At 39.7% G+C, this 19,176-nt stretch overlaps 1 pseudogene; it reads left to right on the top strand.

Moving 5' to 3' along the window:
* LOC148555267 (uncharacterized) overlaps positions 1-18,118 on the top strand; it is a 39,181-nt pseudogene extending 21,063 nt beyond the window's left edge.
* The last annotated feature ends 1,058 nt before the right edge of the window (positions 18,119-19,176 follow it).

Raw genomic sequence — 19,176 nt, forward strand, 5'->3', positions numbered from 1 at the left:
AGTAGAACTTACTCATTAACAAGAGCTTCTTGCTCTGATTCCATTGTCAAAGTTTCTGCGAGGGCTTGCTGTCGAGGTTATGGAGGGTAGCTGGATTACACAGAAAAGTATTTTAAAATGAACCAAAATTATTATGATATAGCATCAAAACTAATAAAAAGTATTTTAAGTAGAACTTACCTATTAACAACAGCTTTTTCTGTTTGAGTTTGTGAAGTGACAGAGTGATAAACCCCAATTTTAGGGTTTATCTTGTGTTGAATTTAGTGGATTTTATCGACTTTTCTCACATTTTTTCAATGAAATAAGCATGGTTTTCTAATTCTCCCTAAATTATGCTTAATGATTAAAAACATGCTTTTTAGGCCTTAAAATTGCTAAATTTAATTCACTTTAATCCCATTCGATGCCTTGATATGCTTGTTGAGTGATTCTAGGTTTATAAGGCAAGGATTGGATTGAAGAACTGAAGAAAAAGCATGTAAAGTGGATAATTCATGAAAAAATGAGAATTTGGTGAAATCATAGCGATGCACACACGTGCCCTACGCGTACGCATGAGGAAGGAATTCGCCAGGTCACGCGTACACGTGACCCATGTATATGCGTGACACTTGTCACGTGACCAACTTAAAGGAACACGCTGGGGGCGATTTCTGAGCTCATCCAGGCTCAAATCTAACTCATTTCTGAAGCTATTTAAGGCGTAATTCAAGAGGGAACAAGGGGGAGCAATTAAGATAGTGTAGAAACATATTTTAGGGTAGTTTTCTAGAGAGAGAAGTTTTCCCTTCTCTCTAGAATTAGGGTAGATTTAGGTTAATCTCTCTTAGATTTAGGATTTAATTCTTGTTTTCAATTAGTTTTTCTTGCAATCTCTTGTTCTTACATCTTTATTCTCTTAGTTTTTTTTTGTTAATTTCTCTTTTATGCCAGTTTAGTTTTATGAGCACTCTTGTTGATTTTCATTTTCTTTAATGCAATTGATGTCTTTTTATGTTTCTTGTTGTTTATTTGAGTTATTGTTGTTATTTTCTTGCATTTGGTAGTAGTAGACTTTATTATTTCTTGCAATTTAATATGCTTTTATTTTTATGCAAACCAAGTATTTGATAAAATACTTGGTTTAGGTTTAGAGTAGATTTTGTGTATTCTTGGCTCGGAAAGAGAAATTTGGTGCTCTTGAGTCATTAATACCCAACTTATGGTGGCGATCTAGAGTTGTTAGTTAATATTGTTTCCGTTGACGCTAATTTTTTGCTAATTCAATTAGTAAGTTGATTAGGACTTATGGATTGAGATTAACTAGACTTATTTGACTTTCTCTCGATGTTGGAGATAACGAAATAGGATTAGCTCTCAATAATTATTGTGTTATGATTAAGATAGAAAACCTTGATTCTCAATTCTTGCCATGAATGCCTCTTTAGCATTTGTTATCTTTAGTTATTTTCTTTATTTTCTTGTCATTTAAATTCTTGCATTTTAATTTCACATTTCTTATCATCAAGCCACCTTTGTGAATCTCATAACCAATAATTGAGCACTCGATTGCAATTCCTAGGGAGAACAACCCAGGAGCAATACTCTCGGTTATTTTTATTGGGTTGAACATGTGACAACCAAAATCAAACTTTGATTGAGGGTTGTTTGTTGGTTTAGATCTATACTTCGACGAGATTATTTTTGTGTGAAAATTCTAGACTGACGGTAACCTTCTTTCAAGTTTTTTCCGCCGTTGCTAGGGAATTGCAATGTGTGCTAGTTGTTGGTTATTGTTCATATGTGAATATTTTGAATATGTTTGCTTTTTGTTTCTTTGTTAGTTCTTGCTAGTTTTAGGAGTTGTTTTCTTTGTTTCTTATTGGCTTTCATTTTTATTTTCTCTTGTCACTATGAATTCTCACCCATTTGGCTATGAGTTTAGTTCTAACAATGTTGTAAGAAATGGAAATTACAATGAGAGCATACATCAAGGATGGAATAATCAAAGGTGGGAGTAGCCTCAAGCATATGATCAATCTTCTTGGCAACAACCTCCTCCAATGTACTATGAGCATGAACCATCTCATGGTGCATATCAATCCAATGGTTATGGTGGACCTCCTTGTGATTATCAATCACCACCACCATATGCCTATGAGCCTTATCCTCAACATAGCCCTCAACCACCATACTCACAAGCCCTATACCACCATTCACCTCCATATAATCCTAACCCATATCTACCATACCAACAACCACATGAACCATACCTAGAGCCACCACCATTCCAACACCAACATTCCCAAGAACCACCACTTCCATATACATTATCTCACTATTCTTACCAAGATGAACCACCTCCCATGTATGAGAAATTTCAACCACATGATGAATTTTCCCTTCTACCACAACCTTCCATGGAAGAATATCCATATCCATCAATCCAAGGACAATATGATCGTAGTTATGTTAGCCAAGTGAAACAAGAGCCAATGGATTATCTCACGGAAGCGATGGATCGGCTTAGAGCAATCTTGGTTTAAAAGGAGCAAGAGAAAGTCCAAAAGAGGCATGAAGCTATGATGATTCCATATTTTCCGATATGTTTTAGCTTGATTTGGATGGATTCTAGCACATGAACTCACACTTAAGCACCAAAATAGCATACTTTTGTGTTTTGTCCCTAATTTGATCCTAAATGTGAAAACATACAATTTTGTGCTTGAAATGAGCAATTTAATTCCACTTTTATTCCATTTGATGCCATGACATATTTGCTGAGTGTTTTTAGGCCTTAGAGGCAAGAATAGATAGCCAAAAGCGGAAGAAAACATGTACAAGAGAGAAAACATGAAGAAAACAAGCAAAAGCACACACAGCGAAGTGTGCATGCGCACAAGCTTGCGTGCGTGCGCACAAGTACCTGTGCATACGCACAGGTCAACTTTCAGCCAAGTGTGCGGACGCACACATCTATGTGTCTGCATAGGTCCCAACACGTGATTTTATTAATGAAACACATGCAGCGCATTTTCTGAGGCCTTTTGGCCCATTTTGGAAGGCTTAGATGCTGAATTGGAGTGCTATATGAAGGGGAACTCAACAAAGGCATTAGGGGGAGAGCTCACTTAGATAGTTTTTAGAGAGTAATTAGGAGTAGGAGTAGGAGTAGTGTAGAATTTCTCTTCGAGGGTTTATCAATTTCCATTGTAGCATATTATAGCAAGCTTAATTTTGGATTTTGATCATCTTTAATTGTAAGTACTCTTTAATTCCTCTTTAATTACATTGTCTTTATTCTCAATTTCCTTTGGTTCAAGTCACTTTGTTCATATTTGCAGTTTTGTGTTTCTTGAAGTTTTGATTAATGAATTTTATGTTTCATGCTCCTTTTATGTTTGATTGCTTGTTTATATTTGGTTTTTTTGATAGTTGGTTATAGTTTTCCATTTTACTTTATAATTTTTCATGTTTTACTTTTGTGCGTGCACAACCACCACCTTCCTTCCCCGTCTGTTTCCCCTTCTTTCTCCCTCTACATTACAGGTTCCCCTTTTCTTTCCTGTAACCTGTCTCTTTACTGTTTCTGTTTCATTTTCTTTCTTTAACTGCTTTTAATTTCTGTTTTAGTAACTAGGTGGTTTTTGGTTAGAAGACTTCTGTTTCTGGACTGAATACTGTTGATTGGCTGATTATTTCTGATTTTTCTGGGTTGGATAACTGCTACATTGAATTTTTGAATGCTGCTTTGATTGAACTGAGAATGCTGTTTCACTAATGCACATAACATGCTTGATATAATGACTGAATGGAATTTTTGATTCAACTTCTGTGTTTGATCAGCATAGGTTTTAAATTTTCTTCCCATCTTGCATTGTTAATTTCAGACTTGTGCAATTTTCTGTTGATTTTGATGCTGCCTAAGATTTAATTTTGATTGTACACCTTGTGTTATTTTTGCTGAGACATCAAACTAAACTTGACATTTGTAGCTGTGTAGAATACCAAGCTGAAACCATTTTGTTTGATGCATTTGCAAGTACATAACATGCTAGTTTGCTGCATTGTGTAGTGACTGCTCATTCCTTTTGCTTAAACACCAAACCAGCCTTAAACTCCTAAATTTTGAAATCTGTTTGGTGCCATTTGCAGTAGTACACACATTGGTCTTTTGAATGAATTGATTAAATGCCTACTCATGTGTGTTTAACGTTAATGACCATATACATAGGCACTTGTCCTTTTATGTTTTTGAGCAATACAATCTGTTCTTCAACCAAGTATTGCTTTGGACAAGAAGTTACCTCTCAACATGAATAACTGCATGCTTTCACTATGACTTTGATTATTGCCTTTGACGCCAATTTTTTCTAAATCTTCCATCTTCCAAGGCACAATTGCAATGCTCAATTTCGTTCAAGTCCATTCACTTGCATTGCACACCTAAGTCATATATATGCTTTAATGGTTGTTCATTCCTTCATTTGTCACTTAGGTGGCTTGATTAAGGGTAAATACATTTCCTCTTGTGCATTTGATTGCTTTACCCAGATTTTCCCTTAATTAAGTGTTTGTTTATCTTATTGGCTCTTACTTGAATTGTTTGATTATATCCTTCTTTTTTCTGTGATTTTTATCTGTTTCTTCTGAGTTATACTCTATTTTTGTCTTTTTCAGGATGGCTCACAAAGGGAAGGAGAAAGCCAATCCTTTGGCTCGTCCTCCTCCTGTGCCTCCAAGTGACCAACCGGACACATTCATTAACGCTGAAGCCGAAGAACAGTACAAGAAACTGGCAAAACGAGCCTTTTACTACGAGAGGAAGCTAAACCTGCCCGAGAAATATGCAGAACAGATTCTCAATAGATTAAATTTTTACCATTGGAAATTTGTAGAATTCGATCCGGTGGAAGTCAATGACCACCAAGTCAAGGAATTCTACAGAAATTTCCTAAAGAGGGATGCCCCAACTGTTTTTCTGAGAGGTGTCACATTGGAAACCTATGATACTACTTTAGAGGCCCTCTTGGATATTCCGCATATTCTTCCGGCTAGGGATGCTTTCACTCAGATAGTGAAGGACGTGACAACGGGCAAGCTTTCTTTGGATGTTGTTCTGAAAAAGATTGGCTTGCCTGAGGCCAGTTGGGAGTACAGCTGATGAGCGGATATTTTATACGCTTTTTGGGGATAATTTCATATAGTTTTGAGTATGTTTTAGTTAGTTTTTAGTCTATTTTTATTAGTTTTTAGGAAAAAATTCATATTTCTGGACTTTAATATGAGTTGTGTGTTTTTCTGTAATTTCAGGTATTTTTCTGGCTGAAATTGAAGGAGCTGAGCAAAAATCTGATTCAGGCTGAAAAAGGACTGCTGATGCTGTTGGATTCTGACCTCCCTGCACTCAAAGTAGATTTTCTGGAGCTACAGAACTCGAAATGGCGTGCTTCCAATTGGGTTGGAAAGTAGACATCCAGGGCTTTCCAACAATATATAATAGTCCATACTTTGCATAAGAATAGACGACGTAAACTGGCGTTCAACGCCAGTCCTCTGCCCAAGTCTGGCGTCCAGCGCCAGAAAAGGATCAAAAACTGGAGTTGAACGCCCAAACTGGCACAAAAACTGGCGTTCAACTCCACAAATGGCCTCTGCACGTGAATTGCTTAAGTCTCAGCCCCAGCACACACCAAGTGGGCCCCAGCACACAGAAGTGGGCCCCAGAAGTGAATTTCTGCATCATCCATCATAGTTTATCCAATTTTTGTAAACCTAGGCTACTAGTTTAGTATTTAAACAACTTTTAGAGACTTATTTTGTACCTCATGACATTTCAGATCTAAAATTCGTATTCTCTGACGGCATGAGTCTCTAAACCCCATTGTTGGGGGTGAGGAGCTCTGTTGTGTCTCGATGAATTAATGCAAGTATTTCTGTTTTCCATTCAAACACGCTTGTTCCTATCTAAGATGTTCATTCGCGCTTAATTGTGAAGGAGGTGATGATCTGTGACACTCATCACCTTCCTCAATTCATGAACGTGTGTCTGACAACCACCTCCGTTCTACATACGATTGAATGAGTATCTCTTAGATTCCTTAATCAGAATCTCCGTGGTATAAGCTAGAATTGATGGCGGCATTCATGAGAATCCGGAAAGTCTAAACCTTGTCTGTGGTATTCCGAGTAGGATTCAAGGATTGAATGACTGTGACGAGCTTCAAACTCCTGAAGGCTGGGCGTTAGTGACAGACGCAAAAGGATAGTAAATCCTATTCCAACCGGATCGAGAACCAACCGGTGATTAGCCGTGCTGTGACAGAGCGCGTGAGCGTAGTTTTCATTGGAAGGATGGAAGGTAGCCATTGACAACGGTGATCTACCAACACACAGCTTGCCATAGGAGGACGTGCGTGCGTGAATCAGAAGACAGAGGAAAGCAGAGATTCAGAAGACAAAGCATCTCCAAAACTCCAACATATTCTCCATTACTGCACAACAAGTAACCTTTAATTTATGCTCTCTTGGTTATTTGCAATTCAACTGATAAACATAATTGATTTCCTGACTAAGATTTACAAGATAACCATAGATTGCTTCAAACCAACAATCTCCGTGGGATTCGACCCTTACTCACGTAAGGTATTACTTGGACGACCCAGTGCACTTGCTGGTTAGTGGTACGCGTTGTGAAAAGTGTGATTCACAATTCGTGTACCAAGTTTTTGGCGCCGTTGCCGGGGATTGTTCGTGTTTGAACAACTGACGGTTTATTTTGTTGCTTAGATTAGAAAAAAATTCTCTTTTTTTTGGTTTAGAGTCTTTTATTATTTATCCCTTGTTAAAACACTTTAAATTTATAGCTCAGTTAGTTAGAACGTGGTGTTTATGTTCATGGTAATTGGCTATCATATTTTTAAAAAAAAAAAAAACCTTTTTCAAAATAATTTTTCTATTAAATCCTGTGCCAAACTTTAAGTTTGGTGTTTTCTTGTTGATTTCCCTTTGGTTTTCGAAAATTTTAGTGGTTTTCAAAAAAAAATTTTAAGTTTGGTGTTCCTTGGTGCTTTCCCTCCAAAATTTTCAAAAACAAGGAGCATTAGATCTAAAAATTTTAAATCTTGTGCTATCTTATTGTTTTTCTCTTTCCTCACTAAATTCAAAATTATCTTTTCTCTATTTTTTTTTAAAAAAAAAAATAAATTTTCGAAAATTATATAAAAAAAAAAATTTAAAATCTTTTCCAAATCATATCTTTTTCAAAACCTTCTAACCACTTTTTCTCTCCTCACTTTTTCGAAAATCATAATTTTTGTTATTTTTATTTTTGGTTAAGTTGTCCTCTTTCCATAAAATAAAATAATTAAAAAGGTAAATCAATCCAAGTTATATCCCTTTGTCCATCATGGACATAAGTGGAAATGAACAGCCCAGGAGGACTCTGGGGTCATATTCTAACCCCTCTACTGCTTCATATGGGAGTAGCATATGCATACCCTCCATTGGAGTTAGTAGCTTTGAGTTGAATCCTCAGCTCATTATCATGGTGCAGCAAAGTTGCCAGTATTCCGGTCTTCCACAGGAAGAACCTACAGAGTTTCTAGCACAATTTCTACAAATTGCTGACACAGTACATGATAAGGAAATAGATCAGGATGTCTACAGACTATTACTGTTTCCATTTGCTGTAAAAGATCAAGCTAAGAGGTGGTTAAACAACCAACCTAAGGCCAGCATAAGAACATGGAAACAGCTGACAGAAAAATTCCTGAATCAGTATTTTCCTCCAAAAAGGATGACACAGCTAAGGCTGGACATCCAAGGCTTTAAACAAGGAGATAATGAATCTCTTTATGATGCCTGGGAGAGATACAGAGAGATGCTACGAAAATGCCCCTCTGAAATGTTTTCAGAGTGGGTTCAGTTAGACATCTTCTACTATGGACTTGCAGAAGGAGCTCAGATGTCTCTAGATTACTCAGCTGGTGGATCTATCCATATGAGAAAGACAATTGAAGAGGCTCAAGAGCTCATTGATACAGTTGCCAGGAATCAGCATCTGTATCTAAGCAGCAACCCTTCCATGAATGAAGAGGTTAAAACAGTAACTGCTGAATTCAGTACTGTAAAACAAGCTGCTGAATTCAATCAGCAATTGGATTTTCTAACAAAGCAGCTAGCTGAATTCAAAGACAGGCTACAGGAGACAAGGATAGCTAATATACATATGGACGAACAGTTTAAGCAAACAAAGCAGCAGCTATCAAGGCAAATAGCAGAAGAATGCCAAGCAGTTCAATTAAGAAGTGGGAAAACATTAAATACCCCACCTCAAGGCATCAAAAATTCAAGAAATGAGCGACCCACCAAAGATTCACCTGAGGACAGTAAGAGCCCAGGGAAAAATAATTCTGGCACTAAAACGCCAGAAAATGGGTGGAAGGCTGGCGCTGAACGCCCAGACCATGCCCAAAACTGGCGTTCAGCGCCAGAAACAAGGCAGGATTGGCGTTCAACGCCAGAAATGGGCAAGAATCTGGCGTTGAACGCCCAAATGGGGCAGAATCCAGCGTTAAACGCCCAAAATGGGCACATTTCTGGCGTTCAGGCGCCAGGAACAGACAGTGAGCTGGCGTCTAACGTCACTCCAGCTTCTGACTCTGGCACTCAATTGCCAGTGAGGGATCAGACACACACAAGTGCTGATAACAACCCCTCTAAAAAGGCTTCTTTAACCACTAAGGTTGAGGAATATAAAGCCAAGATACCTTATCCTCAAAAACTCCGGAAAGAGGAGCAGGATAAGCAATTTGCTCGCTTTGCAGATTATCTAAGGACTCTTGAAATAAAGATTCCATTTGCAGAGGCACTTGAGCAAATACCTTCTTATGCCAAGTTCATGAAAGAGATATTGAGTCATAAAAAGGAGTGGAGAGAAACAGAAAGAGTTCTCCTCACTGAAGAATGCAGTGCAGTCATTCTGAAAAGCTTTCCTGAAAAGCTTAAAGACCCTGGGAGTTTTCTGATACCATGCATATTAGAAGGTGATTGCACCAAGACAGCTTTATGCGATCTTGGGACAAGCATCAACCTGATACCTGCATCCACTATCAGGAAGCTTGGCTTAACTGAAGAAGTTAAACCAACCCGGATATGTCTCCAACTTGCTGATGGTTCCACTAAATACCCATCAGGCGTAATTGAGGACATGATTGTCAGAGTTGGGCCATTCGCCTTTCCCACTGACTTTGTTGTGCTGGAAATGGAAGAGCACAAGAGTGCCACTCTCATTCTAGGAAGACCCTTCCTAGCAACTGGACGATCCCTCATTGACGTCCAACAGGGGGAAATAACCCTGAGAGTCAATGATGATGAGTTTAAGTTGAACGCTGTCAAAGCCATGCAGCATCCAGACACATCAACAGACTGCATGAAAGTTGATCTCATTGACTCTTTGGTAGAAGAGATCAACATGGCTGAGAGTCTCGAATCAGAGTTGGAAGACATCTTTAAAGATGTTCAGCCTGATTTGGAGGATTCAGAGGACATGAAAGAGCCTCTGAACTTTCTTCTGAAAGAGGAAAAACCTCCTAAACCCGAGCTCAAGCCACTACCACCATCCTTGAAATATGCATTTCTGGGAGAAGATGACACTTTTCCAGTGATCATAAGCTCTGCTTTAAATTCACAGGAAGAGGAAGCACTTATTCAAGTGCTAAGGACACACAAGACAGCTCTTGGGTGGTCCATAGGTGACCTTAAGGGCATAAGCCCAGCTAGATGCATGCACAAAATCCTATTGGAGGACAATGCCAAACCAGTGGTTCAACCACAGAGGCGGCTAAATCCAGCCATGAAGGAAGTGGTGCAGAAAGAGGTCACTAAGTTACTAGAGGCTGGGATTATTTATCCTATTTCTGATAGCCGCTGGGTGAGCCCTGTTCAAGTCGTCCCAAAAAAGGGAGGCATGACAGTGATTCATAATGAAAAAAATGAACTGGTTCCTACAAGAACAGTTACATGGTGGCGCATGTGTATTGACTACAGAAGGCTCAATACAGCCACCAGAAAGGATCATTTTCCTTTACCATTCATAGACCAGATGCTAGAAAGACTAGCAGGTCATGATTATTACTGCTTTCTGGATGGCTACTCAGGCTACAACCAGATTGCAGTGGATGCCCAGGATCAAGAGAAAACAGCATTCACATGTCCATCTGGAGTGTTTGCTTATAGAAGGATGCCATTTGGGCTATGTAATGCGCCTGCAACCTTCCAGAGATGCATGCTCTCTATTTTCTCTGACATGGTGGAAAAATTTCTGGAAGTCTTCATGGATGACTTCTCAGTATATGGAGACTCATTCAGCTCCTGTCTTGATCACTTGAAACTTGTTCTGAAAAGATGCCAAGAGACCAACCTAGTTTTGAACTGGGAAAAGTGTCACTTCATGGTGACTGAAGGAATTGTTCTTGGGCATAAAATCTCAAACAAGGGAATAGAGGTGGATCAAGCAAAAATAGAGGTAATTGAAAAATTACCACCACCTGCCAATGTTAAGGCAATCAGAAGCTTTCTAGGACATGCAGGATTCTATAGGAGGTTTATAAAGGATTTTTCAAAAATCGCAAAACCTCTAAGCAATCTGCTAGCTGCTGACACACCATTTGTGTTTGACACAGCATGCCTGCAGGCGTTTGAAACACTGAAAGCTAAGCTGGTCACAGCACCAGTTATCTCTGTACCAGACTGGACATTACCATTTGAGCTAATGTGTGATGCCAGTGATCATGCCATTGGTGCAGTATTGGGACAGAGGCATGACAAGCTTCTGCATGTCATTTATTATGCTAGTCGCATTTTAAATGATGCCCAGAAAAATTACACAACCACAGAAAAGGAATTACTTGCAGTGGTTTACGCCATTGACAAGTTCAGATCCTACTTAGTAGGATCAAAGGTGATTGTGTACACTGACCATGCTGCTCTTAAGTATCTACTCACAAAGCAGGATTCAAAACCCAGGCTCATCAGATGGGTATTGTTTCTGCAAGAGTTTAATATAGAAATAAGAGACAGAAAAGGGACAGAGAACCAAGTAGCTGATCATCTGTCCCGGATAGAGCCAGTGGAAGGAACGTCCCTCCCCTTTCTTGAGATCTCTGAGACGTTCCCTGATGAGCATCTATTTGCCATTCAGGAAGCACCATGGTTTGCCGATATTGCAAACTATAAAGCTGCAAGGTTCATACCCAAGGAGTACAATAGAATACAAAAGAAGAAATTAGTTACTGATGCAAAGTACTACTTGTGGGATGAACCCTATCTCTTTAAGAGATGTGCAGACGGAATTATCCGTAGGTGTGTCCCCAGAGAGGAAGCACAGAGAATCCTATGGCATTGCCACGGATCTCAATATGGAGGCCATTTTGGAGGTGAGCGAACAGCCACCAAGGTCCTCCAATGTGGCTTCTATTGGCCCACACTCTATAAAGATTCCCGAGAGTTTGTACGTAATTGTGACAGTTGCCAAAGAGCTGGTAATCTGCCTCATGGTTACGCCATGCCTCAACAAGGAATCTTGGAAATTGAGTTGTTTGACGTATGGGGAATTGACTTCATGGGACCTTTTCCACCATCATATTCAAACACTTATATTCTGGTGGCAGTTGACTATGTATCAAAATGGGTTGAGGCTATTGCCACACCCACCAATGATACTAAAACAGTGCTGAAATTCCTCTAGAAACATATCTTTAGCAGGTTTGGTGTCCCTAGAGTGTTAATCAGTGATGGGGGTACTCACTTCTGCAATAAACAGCTTTACTCTGCCATGGTTCGGTATGGAATTCGCCACAAAGTGGCCACTCCATATCATCCACAAACCAATGGGCAAGCTGAAGTCTCTAACAGAGAATTAAAGAGAATCCTGGAACGGACAGTAAATACCCGTAGAAAGGATTGGGCAAGGAGCTTGGATGATGCTCTGTGGGCTTACAGAACAGCATTCAAGACCCCTATAGGGACCTCTCCATACCAACTCGTGTATGGTAAGGCATGCCACTTGCCCGTGGAACTGGAACATAAGGCCTACTGGGCAACCAGATTCCTAAACTTTGATGCCAAATTAGCAAGAGAAAAACGATTGCTCCAGCTAAATGAGCTAGAGGAATTCAGATTCACAGCTTTCGAAAATGCCAAGCTTTATAAAGAAAAATAAAAAAAAATGGCATGACAGAAAGCTGTCATCTAGAATCTTTGAACCAGGACAGAAGGTCCTGTTGTTTAACTCTAGACTCAGGCTATTCCCCGGGAAACTGAAATCCCGGTGGAGGGGACCATACGTGATTACAAGTGTGTCACCATATGGTTATGTGGAGCTTCAAGATATTGTTTCTGATAAGAAGTTCATTGTCAATGGACAGAGAATCAAGCATTATCTTGAAGGCAACATTGAGCAAGAATGCTCAAGGCTGAAGCTAGATTAAAAGCTCAGCAAGGTCCAGCTAAAGACAATAAAGAAGCGCTTGCTGGGAGGCAACCCAGCCATGGGGCATCAATCCTCTAAGCATTTTTGCCCTATTTTTATTTTTATTTTTATTTGTTTATATAAAGTTCACTGACACTAAGGTACAGAATCATTTGTATAAGTTTACAGGGTTACAGAAGGAATCTGCACACAAAACAGAGATAGGGAGCTCAATGGCAAGAAAACGCCAGTAAAGGGGCATTTTGGGCGTTCAGCGCCCAAAATGGGCATCCACTGGGCGCTGAACGCCAGTAAGGGCAGCAATCTGGGCGTTCAACGCCAGAAACAGGCACCCAATGGGCGTTGAACGCCAGTAATGGCAGCAACTGGGCGCTGAACGCCCAGGAGATCAGCATTTGGGCGTTGAACGCCCAAAACAAGCAGTGTTTGGGCGTTCAAACGCCAGGAAGACAGGGAGGAGCCAAATCCATTTATCCCACACGTATTTCTATTTTAATTTCAAATTTTATGCTTCAATGCATGATTTTTACATGAACATGTCAAGAACCCTGATTTCTAAAATCCTTAATTTCTAAAAATCCATCTTTCCAAATTCAATCCAACTCTTTTCAAAATCTTTTCTGAAAACAAATCTATCTTTTTCACTCAAAAATCTTTTCAACTAATCCATATCTTTTTCAAATATCCATATTATCTTTTTCAAAATTCAGAGTTATCTTTTGCAAAAATCTATCATATCTTTTCAAAATTAAACTCTATCTTCTATCTTATCTTTTTTCAACTCAATCTTTTTATCTTATCTCTTCCAATTTTTCGAAAAAAACACCCCCCTACCCCTTTAAAATTGGGTTCGGCCTCCCCCCTCCTCCATCAACAACTGCACCTCGATCTCCTTCTATCCCTCTCCTTTCTTTTATTTTGCTTGAGGACAAGCAAACCTTTAAGTTTGGTGTGTTTATCCGAGATCACTAAGATCATGGCTCCCAAAGGAAAACAATCCACTCCAAGAGGCAAGAAAGAGATCGTTCCAAAACCACTTTGGAATCAAGGGAAGTTCTTATCTAAAGAACATTCAGACCATTATCTTAAAGTAATGGGTCTAAGATCAGTGATCCCGGAAGTTAGATTCGATCTGAAAGAAGATGAATATCCGGAGATCCAGGAACAAATTCGAATCAGGAACTGGGAAGTCCTAGCTAATCCTGAAACGAAAGTAGGAAGGAACATGGTCCAGGAGTTCTATGCTAATATGTGGCAGACTGACAAGCAAAAAGTATCTGGAACTGCCTACTATGAATTTCGGACCACGGTCAGGGGAAAGATTGTTCACACCACCCCTAACAAGATCAGAGAGATATTAAAGCTACCTCAGCTAAAGGATGATCCAGACTCCTTCAACAGGAGGATGATGAGAGCAGACATTGGCCTGGATAAAATTCTAGAGGACATATGTATCCCTGGAGCCAGGTGGACCACCAACACAAAGGGCGTCCCAAATCAACTCAAGAGAGAGGATCTCAAACCAGTTGCCAGAGGATGGCTGGACTTCATTGGCGTTCTCTGTTGCCCACTAGCAACCGCTCTGAAGTCACGGTTAAAAGAGCAGTGATGATCCATTGCATCATGATGGGAAAGGAAGTGGAGGTTCATCAGCTGATTTCAACTGAGCTCTATAAGATTGCTAACAAAAATTCAACTGAGGCCAGGTTGGCTTATCCAAGCGTGATTTCTCTGCTCTGCAAGGACGCTGGAGTAAGGATCGGAATAACTGAATATATCCTAATTGAAAAGTCAATCACCAAAGCATCAATGGAGAGACAACAAGCACAGGAGGATCCTATCAAGAAGAGAGCACAGGAATTCCTCCCAGAGATTCCTCAAGCAGAATATTGGGAATATCTTGAGACGTCTGTCACCAAGATACAGGAAGCTATGGAGCAAATAATAAAACAACAGAAGGAACACAGTCAAATGCTGACCTATATGTTTAAAGAACAAGAGGAGCAGGGGCGTGACTTAAGGGAACTGAAGCGCCAAAAGTCTTCTCTTGTAGGACCAAGCATCCCAAGGATCAGAGGAACCCCCGTGCCCCCAGAATAAAGGTTGTTAATTTCCAATTTCTGCCTTAACTCTGTGACAGTGTCCTTATAAAAGTTTACCTTAGAAGTCATATAATAGTAATTAGTATCTATTTGATTTTATCTCCAATTAAGCTATAGTTTATTTTTCTCATCATCATTAAACATGAATAAAATAGTAGATCTCTTGAATAAGAAGCAATAAAATTTCGAGTTCAATAAAAGAAATTCTAATTGGTTAAATGTGGTGGCAATGCTTTCTATCTTCTGAATGAATGCTTGAATAGTGCATATGTCTTTTGAATTTGTTGTTTAAGACTGTTAAATATGTTGGCTCTTGAAAGAATGATGAACATGAGACATGTTATTGATAATCTGAAAAATCATAAAAATGATTCTTGAAGCAAGAAAAAGCAGCAAAGAACAAAGCTTGCAGAAAAAATATATATATATATATATAATATAGAAAGAAAAAGCAAGCAGAAAAAGCCAATAACCCTTAAAACCAAAAAGGCAAGGGCAAATGAAAAGGATCCCAAGGCTTTGAGCATCAGTGGATAGGAGGACCTAAAGGACTAAAATCCTGGTCTAAGCGGCTAAACCAAGCTGTCCCTAACCATGTGCTTGTGGCGTGAAGGTGTCAAGTGAAAACTTGAGACTGAGCGGTTAAAGTCAAGGTCCAACTCCAAAAAGAAGAGTGTGCTTAAGAACTCTGGACACCTCTAATTGGGGACTTTAGCAAAGCTGAGTCACAATCTGAAAAGGTTCACCCAGTTATGTGTCTGTGGCATTGATGTATCCGGTGGTAACACTGGAAAACAAAGTGCTTAGGGCCACGGCCAAGACTCATAAAATAGCTGTGTTCAAGAATCATCATACTGAAATAGGATACTCAATAACACTATCTGAATTCTAAGTTCCTATAGATGCCAATCACTCTGAGCTTCAATGGATAAAGTGAGATGCCAAAACTGTTCAGAAGCAAAAAGCTACTAGTCCCGCTCATCTAATTAGGATCTGAGCTTCAATCAAAAAACTCTGAGATATTATTGCTTCTCAACCTATTAGTCTTCTATTTTATTTGTCTAGTTGCTTGAGGACAAGCAACAGTTTAAGTTTGGTGTTGTGATGAGCGGATATTTTATACGCTTTTTGGGGATAATTTCATATAGTTTTGAGTATGTTTTAGTTAGTTTTTAGTCTATTTTTATTAGTTTTTAGGAAAAAATTCATATTTCTGGACTTTACTATGAGTTGTGTGTTTTTCTGTAATTTTAGGTATTTTTCTGGCTGAAATTGAAGGAGCTGAGCAAAAATCTGATTCAGGCTGAAAAAGGACTGCTGATGCTGTTGGATTCTGACCTCCCTGCACTCAAAGTGGATTTTCTGGAGCTACAGAACTCGAAATGGCGTGCTTCCAATTGCGTTGGAAAGTAGACATCCAGGGCTTTCCAGAAATATATAATAGTCCATATTTTGCACAAGAATAGACGACGTAAACTGGTGTTCAACGCCAGTCTTCTGTCCAAGTCTGGCGTCCAGCGCCAGAAAAGGATAAAAAACTGGAGTTGAACGCCCAAACTGGCACAAAAACTGGCGTTCAACTCCACAAATGGCCTCTGCACGTGAATTGCTTAAGTCTCAGCCCCAGCACACACCAAGTGGGCCCCAGCACACAGAAGTAGGCCCCAGAAGTGAATTTCTGCATCATCCATCATAATTTATCCAATTTTTGTAAACCTAGGCTACTAGTTTAGTATTTAAACAACTTTTAGAGACTTATTTTGTACCTCATGACATTTCAGATCTAAACTTTGTATTCTCTGACGGCATGAGTCTCTAAACCCCATTGTTGGGGGTGAGGAGCTCTGCTGTGTCTCGATGAATTAATGCAAGTATTTCTGTTTTCCATTCAAACACGCTTGTTCCTATCTAAGATGTTCATTCGCGCTTAATTGTGAAGGAGGTGATGATCTGTGACACTCATCACCTTCCTCAATTCATGAACGTGTGTCTGACAACCACCTCCGTTCTACATACGATTGAATGAGTATCTCTTAGATTCCTTAATCAGAATCTCCGTGGTATAAGCTAGAATTGATGGCGGCATTCATGAGAATCCGGAAAGTCTAAACCTTGTCTGTGGTATTCCGAGTAGGATTCAAGGATTGAATGACTGTGACGAGCTTCAAACTCCTGAAGGCTGGGCGTTAGTGACAGACGCAAAAGGATAGTAAATCCTATTCCAACCGGATCGAGAACCAACCGGTGATTAGCCGTGTTGTGACAGAGCGCGTGAGCGTAGTTTTCATTGGAAGGATGGAAGGTAGCCATTGACAACGGTGATCCACCAACACACAGCTTGCCATAGGAGGACGTGCGTGCGTGAATCAGAAGACAGAGGAAAGCAGAGATTCAGAAGACAAAGCATCTCCAAAACTCCAACATATTCTCCATTACTGCACAACAAGTAACCTTTAATTTATGCTCTCTTGGTTATTCGCAATTCAACTGATAAACATAATTGATTTCCTGACTAAGATTTACAAGATAACCATAGATTTCTTCAAACCAACAATCTCCGTGGGATTCGACCCTTACTCACGTAAGGTATTACTTGGACGACCCAGTGCACTTGCTGGTTAGTGGTACGCGTTGTGAAAAGTGTGATTCACAATTCGTGCACCAACAGCAAAGGAGATAAGGCGGTCCCATTGAGCATCACGTGCACTGATCTAAATCCTGAGGCAAGGATCTGGCAGTAGATCATTGCTGACTACATTCTACCGAGCACGCATGCCACGCACATTAGGGTCCGTGTGGCGGTTTTGCTTTGGGATATTCTGGAGGGGAAGAGGATCTCTGTTCTTCCCCTTATCAGAGAGTCGATGTGGAAGGTAAACCAACAATAGAAGTACAACATTTCATTCCCATCGATGATCACCAGATTAGCCGCTTTATCTGGAGTAGAGAGACGCCCAACAGACCAAACGTCTATCTTCATCAGTAAACAGCCATTCCTGCCATACGGTGACTATGACAGACCGCCACAGAAGAAGAGAAAGACCACTGAGCCACCATCAGAAGCAGAGCCCTCAGCACCTCCTACATCTCCCGCACCCACACCACGACTTCAGACACCCTATGAGCTGGGTCGGGAGATCATTCAGCTCCTCTACCATTTCGAACGCTGCAATGCTCGCCGCTTCCAGTGGATAGTGGCAAAGTTTGAGGGTAAAGACCCTGGGCCACCTCCTCCAGATACACCAGAACCCAAGGCCGAGACCGAGGAGCCTGAACCGGAGGAGCCAGCAGCTGAAGCTGGCCATGCAGTCGACCCCTTGAGCAGAGACCGGCGGAGCCCATGGTTGAGGAGGGAGCAGATCAGAGAGTTGAGGAGCCGGCAGCTGGAGCTGAGCAGACAGTAGAGATGGCAGCAGAGCCAGCTGACCAGCCAGTTGAGGAGCCGACAGTTGAGACCACCACAGAGACATCCCAAGCCATCATTTTTTATCAGCGTCATCACTACCCACCACCATCTCACGGTGGACCTTCTCATGGTTGATCCCCTCAGATTGATTCTTTTGAGCACTGAGGACAGTACATGATTTAAGTGTGGGGGAGGATCTTCTATTTTTGGGTGTAAACATTCTCTCCTAAACACTTTTCTTTTAGTTTATTCTCAGTTTTTACTATGCCTTTTGTAAATATTTCTGATACTTTGTCTTATACACTACATTTTAGTACTTTAGTTTATATATATATATGTCTTGAGCTTGTTTTGCATGGTATATAGTATATATATGGATTATGATTGGATGATGTGAATAGTATAGCACCTAGTTCATTTTGATCTTAATTGTTCATGTTACTTTTTGCTTGTTGAAAATTAGGAAAAGAACTAGGAAATTTTGAAAAAAAATTTTGCATCCATCACAACATACATACATATAGGAAATAATTTTGGTGAAAAACAACAAGATTTTCCAAGAGTTTTGTTTAAAGGGCATTCTATGGAATTGATTGGAAAACTATTTTTACACTTGCTTGAATGATTTCTCTTTGGAACATAGAAGAATAAAGAATAAATACCTTGTGAGTTTTTGAGTTTTAATGAGTGGTTACACATTTCAACCACTAATTTTGTTTATTGAGTGTTATATCTCTTCTATGATTGTAATCTTGGTTTTGCTTGATTCTTTATGTCCAATGATTGATGTTTTGAATTTCATTGAGCATGATTGACGCCGTCTTTGCATAACTCACTCACCCATATAGGCTAGCCTTTGCATTTACCGTTGTTAACCCCTTTTGAGCTTTATTTGCCCCATTGTTCTTAATATTAGCACATTACAACCTTAAGCGGAAAACCATGAATTTACCTTGGATTGCATCATTGATTAGCTTAGGTTGAAAGAGTGTGTTTCATTCAAGTGTGGGAGAAATTTTGGAAAACATTGGTAGTGATTGAAAATGTCTAATCTGGGTATTTTATGGAAAATTTTGGAAAATAGGAATAATCATGTATGAACTACTAAAATCATATGCATTTTTATTTTCAAAAAAAAAAAATCATCATAAAATGGGGATGAAAGTTATCCCTAAGTGAAGAAAAATGAATAA

The sequence above is a fragment of the Arachis ipaensis genome, chromosome B6, assembly GCF_059453495.1.
Source record: "Arachis ipaensis isolate K30076 ecotype BB chromosome B6, ASM5945349v1, whole genome shotgun sequence".
Classification (NCBI taxonomy): domain Eukaryota; kingdom Viridiplantae; phylum Streptophyta; class Magnoliopsida; order Fabales; family Fabaceae; genus Arachis; species Arachis ipaensis.